This window comes from Colobus angolensis, unplaced genomic scaffold (assembly GCF_000951035.1).
Source record: "Colobus angolensis palliatus isolate OR3802 unplaced genomic scaffold, Cang.pa_1.0 Scaffold44, whole genome shotgun sequence".
In the NCBI taxonomy this organism is placed as follows: Eukaryota; Metazoa; Chordata; class Mammalia; order Primates; family Cercopithecidae; genus Colobus; species Colobus angolensis.
Genome location: NW_012117821.1, coordinates 5,330,471 through 5,337,919, shown reverse-complemented (window position 1 = coordinate 5,337,919; position 7,449 = coordinate 5,330,471). Strand labels below are relative to the sequence as shown.

The window sequence follows — 7,449 nt, the reverse complement described above, 5'->3', positions numbered from 1 at the left end:
GGCCTTCTGGGAAGTATACCCCAGAGGCAAAGTCCCTCATATCAGGAGGTATGTGATAGTCACACAGCTTCACTGATGATGCTCACTTTCAGCATTTGGTTAAGGTAGTATTGTCAGGTTTCCCACTGTAAAATCACTGTTTCTCCCTTTCTCGACTCTGTCCTTTGGGAGCAAGCCACTAACTCTGGAGCAACCTCAGCCCAGAAAGGATTGGAAGTGATTAAGTTCCAGCAAGGAAGATATTCTTTTAAATCCTGTTTTAAGATGAGAAAATGAGGGTTCAGAGATGTTAAATAATCTCTCTGAACCCCAGTTCAGAGTTGTTAAATAATGATGTTGGCTTATTACCTAAATAACTTGTAACGACCTAACTTGTATTCATACAGCCAACCTTGCATGGGGGATAAGCTGGGTTGAAATGCTTTAAAAAAGAAAACCTTCAGGTAAATGCAAATACATGCTCTCATCAAGACACTTAACCATTTCTGCAGGCCAGTGTATAGGAAAATAAAAATGCAAAGAGACCCCAAACATTTGCCATTCTTGTAGAAACCACCCCACCTCCAGTTTGGAGAAAATATTTTATTTTTACTTTTAGAGACAGAGTCTTGCTGTGTTGCCCAGGCTAGCCTCGAACTCTAGGGCTCAAGCAGTTCTCCTGCCTTGGCCTCCTGAGTAGCTGGGACTACAGGTGTGTGCCACCATGCCTGGTCAGAGAAGAAAAGATTTTAGAGAAGTGGATTTCAGCTTGTGATGGGAATTCCATGATTTGGATCTGGCTTGGAGATGTGTTTCATTGGGCCTATATGGTGTTTAAAATTATTTTCTGATTCGGTTGGCAACTTTTAAAAACTGAGACATTTCACATACCAATTCAGGTTGAATGCTTCTCTTGGAGATTTGAAAGCTCTGGCAGTGTTGGATCTTCATTTATCTCTGACAACACTCACATGGTGCCAACTCACAGCTTCTTCCTATCAATGAGCCACTCTCTGGTTCTCTTCAATCCCTCATAACCTACCTGGGGTGATTTTTGGTTTTCATAGCAGTCTGAGCTCAACACTCCTGCTGAGAGGAATGAGATCACTGTCCCTTCTTGGTTGAGGGGTCACCAACTCAGAAGGGAGAGTTGACATATTCTTAGAGCTCCTGAAAGTGAAACCAGTATCAAAGACTCAAGTTGTAGGAGACAGTCTCCAGCAATGTAAGGCAGAATGTTCTATAGATGTTCGCAGTCAGGCAACCCAACAGGCTGCCTCAAATATGGTAACCTTCTTGTCACCTGGAGTGTTTAAGCAGAGGAGACATCATGAATCGGGGCTATCAAAGACAGGATTTATGCATTACAGAAGCTTGGAGCAGAGACATTGAAAGAAGTGCTTCCGACTCAAATATTATGCAACCCCATTTTCCTGAAGAATAAATTTAATGGAATAGTAATTCTACCCATAAAGAAGTAATTATACCTAATAACTGATTATATTGAGACAACTGCATTAAAGCACCCAATTTAAAAAAATATGCAAAGACTACAGTGAACTGACTGAAGATGTAAAGCTACAGGCAATGGTGAGAAATGACCAGAGATGTGGGGAGAAAATTGGTCACAGGAGAAGGTAATGGGAAGACAAGCAGCTCGTGTTTTGTTTCAGGTGGAGGGAGAGGGTGGAGAAGGGGTGAGGGAATGATGCAGTTAAAGGGGCAGCATGCTCACCATTCGGCAAACTGCATGCCTGGATTTTATCTTGTGGTCAAGTGGCCTTGATTTTCTTGAAATAAAAGGAAAGCCAGGTATAGTATAAACAGTGCACAACCTCATCTAAACACAGCCTAGTGAAGATGGTGTTTTAATCTTTTTGTTCTAGGGTGTTATGTAAACTGGTGATGGCATGGTTTTTGGTTTAGGTGGTTAAATACTTGAGCACTCTTTAGTTTGTTACTGGAGAGATTGTTCTAGCTTTGCCCTGAGTTGCAAAGTTTGAGCAGTCTTACTGTTGCGACCCATATTTATGTTTTTACAGAAAGTTAAGTGATTTGGTATAAGGCTATTTATGTTTACAGATGTGAAAATTCGCCCGAGGAAGCATTTTGTCTCTACCTCTGTTTTTATCTATCAAGAAGATTTGGGAGATTATTCTGAAATTAGTTTGAGATGTTGTGTTACCAAATTAAGACAAGTAGAACACACCTATCCATCAGGTGGTTTATTACCCTAACAGCAATAGAGATGTTAACCTCCTTGGTGTCAGCGATGGTTGAGATGAGAAAGGAATGCTTGTAGCAGCTAATTATATCTCTCTGTATTAATTACCATATTAAGTGACAGTTTTGTTCACATTTTGTTTTCATTAAGGAAAAAAGAAACGAACAGTTTTGTGCAGTTCTCTGAAGATTTGGGATAGGAATCTTGGTTCTTGTCCTTAACAGATTTCAGGTCAAAATAAGAAAAGGAGAGAATGATTCCACTTGTGCTAGGTGGCTTAATAGAAAAAAAATTAATGACTTTCATCTTATTTTGGTTCAGACGCCTACCTGAGATATGATTTGAAATGAGTTTCCTATTCTCGACTCCCCTTGTTGAAGACCTGGAGATTTATCAATATCTCACAACAACAAAGAACATTGCTCAGTGCAATTTGACTTAGGTGCTGCTTTCTTCTCCAAAGAACCATCACGTCTTCTTAACTTCTATAGATTTAAGCAGGATTTATACTTTATAAACCCAAGTGTGTATCCAAATCCTCTTGTTATTGTAAAGAACAACAACAAAAAGCCATACTCTCAATAAGTCAGTCTTGTTTTCTATAAACCTCTGAAGAAAGATTTGTACATTCCCCAGCCTGAGCATTAGAAGAAATAAACCCAGTTTGGCTGGCACCCCTGCTAGAAAGCGTTGTCTGAGAACAGACCCCAGGGCCCTGTAACTTTCCAAGCACTAATATGAAGGACTTGGCAAAGTGGCCACAGGGAATTTGTCACACTTCTTCTTCTTTAAAGTAGGCAGCAACTTACATTTATGTTTGTCTTTCTGGAACATCGTTGTATCACGCTGTTGTCTAGTCAGAGACATTTTTACTATTTCATATGGGATTTATAGCCACAGGGCTTATTTCCCTGTTGATGTTTAGCATTATGTTTAGAATTATGCCCACCTGACACTTCAGGAAATTTCCTCCAGCGAGGTTGTATTTAAGCCAGAAAGGGCCAAGGTGGTTCAGAGCCCACTGTTCAGCTGGTACTTTCTATGTAGTGTAAGACAGACTCTTTGAGTTAAATTGATTTAGCTCTTGCAGCGTTAACTCTACCTTCTGTTTTTTTCATTTGAGGGGTTTTTTTTTTTTTTTCACTTGGCATCCCTTTCCATTCGCCCCATATTAATATGTGGAAGATGCAGAAAATGAGGCCTGCAAACACTACATAAGTTAATCACGTCTGCGATGTCTACAGATGGGCATACTGTATACAGGTATAGTTGGGGTGTTGCAGAGAAGGGTATGTAGGCATCTTAGAAGAAAGGATGGGACAGAGTCAGACTTGGGTTAAACTCTGGCTCTTCCAGTCACTAGTATTATTCATTACCTTCCCATCTCGAAAAATTCTTAGGGTTGTTGTAAAAGACCACTTAAAATAATATGGATAAATCATAGGAGATGAATGGTAAATGTTAGTTTAGTTACAAATAATAGCTATTTTTCTTGGGAGAAATACCAGGTTTAGGGTCCAAGCTACCAGGTAGCTTGGTGGGTTTTGTTTTGTTTTTTTTTTTTTTTTGAGACGGAGTCTCGCTCTGTCGCCCAGGCTGGAGTGCAGTGGCGCGATCTCGGCTCACTGCAAGCTCCACTACCTCCCGGGTTAACGCCATTCTCCTGCCTCAGCCTCCCTAGAAGCTGGGACTACAGGTCCTCGCCACCACACCCGGCTAATTTTTTTGTATTTTCAGTAGAGACGGGGTTTCACCGTGTTCGCCAGGATGGTCTCGATCTCCTGACCTCGTGATCCGCCTGCCTCGGCCTCCCAAAGTGCTAGGATTACAGGCGTGAGCCACCGCGCCTGGCGCTTGGTGTTTAATCACTTAGTTTCACACCTAAGGTGCATCAACGGGGCTTTAATAATTTTATTCCTTATTTGGCCAGTAATCCTATCTCTTCCAAGATGAGCCTAGATATAAAAATTTAAAAATACTTTTGACTGAATACATGTGCATCTCCATACCTATGTGACAAAGGACTCCATAAAAAGTACTGTATTATGCCAAGGCGCTTTGATCCTATTCAAATATTAAGATCTAAGTTTCAGCTATTTCGAAGGCCTGATAATTTCCACCTCTATACCCAACATAGAAATGACTCTTTATGGAACTCCTGACCCTAGGTGGAACATTTCAGCTGCTGCTCCCAGGAACCGCACATCCCTTTCATACTCAGTGTGAACTGTCACTGATTGCATCAAGAGACCACCCCTTCATGTAGATAATAGCAGAATGCACTGGCTTTTACTCAGCTGCTAATGAGTAATTGCTCTGTGGTTAGTCACAAATGTGGCCAGCCACAGCAGGGCTATTGTGAGAAGGCACACACTTTTATCCTTCAGGACCTCATGATGCTGCCATCAGATTGGGCCAAGAAGAGGCTGGCTGTTGGGCTGACACTTTGGGAGCAGGATATATATATATCCAAGACTTGATACTCTAGCATGATTGAGTACCATTATTAAAAGACATGGCCACTGAGTGTTCTGGATGGTCAACCCATCTCTCTTTAGTAGCAATGTTGACTTTGGAAACTGATTTCGGTCCTCAAAGGGCTGCTTGGTGGATATAGAATCACAGTAATTAGATCAATAGGTTTTGAGCGTTATTTTTTCCTTTTAAAAATTATATAAGCCATACATTTTTGTTGCAGAAAGATTAGAAAACGTGGTACACAGTAAGGGTAAAAAGAAGTCACACCTAGCATTTAGGCATAAGCATTGTTAATATTTTGGCACATCCTTCCATACTTTTCCATGCATCCTTATTGAGACTTGCGTACTCTAGGGCTTGAGAATAATTCATTATTTTAGGAACTTAGGGCGTTGCAAGAGCAATTATTATTCAGATTTTATTTTGAGAGGAGAAAGCAGAAAACTCTGTTCCTGTGAAACCAGGAGTGGGTGAGCAGGGGTGGGCATGTGACCCAGTCTCAGCAAATCAGATAATTACAACCCCTTGGATACAATGATTGGTCTGGAGTAGGCACATGAACCACGCAGGACTAGCCAGTTTTTTCCTGGAATTGATGAACAGTAGGCGAAAAAGTCCCACTTTATGCTGAGATATCTCAATGGGGAAGACAGGCAAGAAGTCTGATGTCTGCTTGACTGCCACGTGGCAGAGAGCTTGTCTGAGAGAAAGGCCCAGCAGGGCAGAGATAGGCAGGGGGAAAGAGAGAGAGAGAGAATGAATAGTTGGCAATGTTTGAGCCCTTGGATCCATCCATCCTTAAGATTCCCAGTTACGTTAGCCAACTAAACTTCACTTTTGCATAATCTAGTTTGAGTTGGTTTATGCCAGGTATAACCAAGAGTCCTGGCTCAACCACTTCTCTAGCTCCTTGGGGACAGGGCCCTGTCTGGCCTGGTCTCTGAGCACACTGCCTGCCCCATGGCCTGCATGACTCACCGAGTTATCAACTCTTCTTCTTGGTGCTCGGGACTTGCTTTTCTCCCTTTCATTCTGCCTTAACAATTTCAGCTTCCAGCTCTGCATTGGTGACAATGGGCCAGTCTCTTTTTGGGAAAAGAAGAGCCCAAAACACCCTTTGGCAACCAGCTTAAGGGTGGGACCTGTGACTTCCCTCACAGCTGATGGGGTCAGATGGGTGGGTAGGCCCAGTTTTGATTAATATGCCTATAAAGTGGAATTCTGGGACTGACCTCCACTCAACTCAAGCAACACAAAGATAATTGACCTTTGGAAACTGCCTCTGGCAGTCTTTTTATTATTTTTATAGGAAAGTCCTGCAAACCAATTACATCTCACAATGGGCCTTTTATGGTGCTATTAGTTTAATGCAGCTTTCCGAGAAATTAGCCCTCAGGGAGCCTGAAATTCTAGAGGAAAAAAAAAGCCCTCCATGGACTTATTTGACTTTTGGATTAGCAGGGAAGATGGATTGGCAGCGCAATATTCCCTACAGTAACTTTTGGCATTTTGAGCCATCTAACCAAGGTACCAGATTCCCGTTTTGGGCCCCTGGTGTCTGTCCCAAGCAAAAGGAAAAAATAAATTTGAAAAAGAATAAGCTGTCTCTTTAAAGAATTCAGTCTACAAATCAAAGAGGGTTTATTCCCCTCTTAGTCTGAGGTTAAAGAAGATTGGGAGTGAGAAAATTGAAATAGCACTTCTGTTTGAAGGTCTGGGTTTTTCCGAATGTGAAATTACAGGTGTCTGTCTCAGATCCTCATGTTGGCTTCGGTACCTCTCACCTAGCCACAGTTATTTGCAGAGTGATGGCTCTGGGGCCATTGTTACAGGGTCAGGCTGTGGGTCTGGGCTGGAGAGAGAGGAGATATCATCTTAGCAACATCTCGCTGCCCTCACCCAGGGAGCAAGTGCATGTTGTTTCAGGCAGGGCAGACCGGGGGAAGAGAGAGAAGTTAGAAGGTGACAGGAGGACTAAGGACCCTGCCATTTCCTAGAGTCTGGTGCCCAGGTTGGTTGTCCAGCTCATCCCTAGGACAGGGAAGGGAACACAGAGCAGGTCTGTGAGGGGCACTGAGCCCAGGAAATGTGCCCATGGAAGCTGCTTCCTCCTTAGCCCAGCCCTGACCCTGGAAACCCCAGCCCCACCTCCCGTGTGTCATGGTCATCAGCCAGGTACACTGGTGAGCTCACAGTCCTTCTGTCCCCTTTGTCACCTTGAGGATTTTAACTGTTTTCTTACACTCTTTCCCTCCCAGTTTCTGTTTGCTCTGTTCTGACTTCAGCAGTTCCTAGGCTCAGCCAGCCAAGGGTTTTTCTGCAAGCACCCAAGACTGCCTGCCTGTGGGCTTCCTCTGCTGCAGGGGGACCCAGCTTCGCCTGAGCAGGTGGGGCAGGCTGAAATGCCTGGAGTTACCACACGTGGAACATCCCTCAGCTATTAATGGGAAGGAGGTACGAGTAACTATCCCGGCTCCCTGACCCCTCTGGTGGGACAACCCTGAAATATGTTCTACATGGTCTCCCAGAGTTCCCCAGTGTGATGGAGTCTCAGTTGTCCCAAATGGCAAACTTCTTATCATACACCCTGTATTTGCCTCCTTCCTTTCCTTGTCTCAGTTCCCCATCCCCTACTGCTGCTTTGCAGAATCACCTCCCAAAGGAACCACCCACCCCAAAGCCTTATCTCAGAGCCTGCTTCTGGGGCCACAAGCTGAGCCAGACCTCACACCTTGTTTCCTGGTTCTGCCCTGACTGTCCCACCTGGG

At 43.5% G+C, this 7,449-nt stretch overlaps 1 long non-coding RNA gene across 1 annotated transcript; it reads right to left on the bottom strand.

The window, feature by feature from the left end:
* Positions 1 to 567: 567 nt before the first annotated feature.
* Positions 568 to 5,807, bottom strand: LOC105522744. The gene is made up of 3 exons (XR_001003496.1): positions 5,660 to 5,807; positions 2,533 to 2,688; positions 568 to 1,282 (listed from the first exon to the last, which is right to left on the bottom strand). It is a non-coding gene; the product is annotated as an uncharacterized LOC105522744 (long non-coding RNA).
* Positions 5,808 to 7,449: the final 1,642 nt, after the last annotated feature.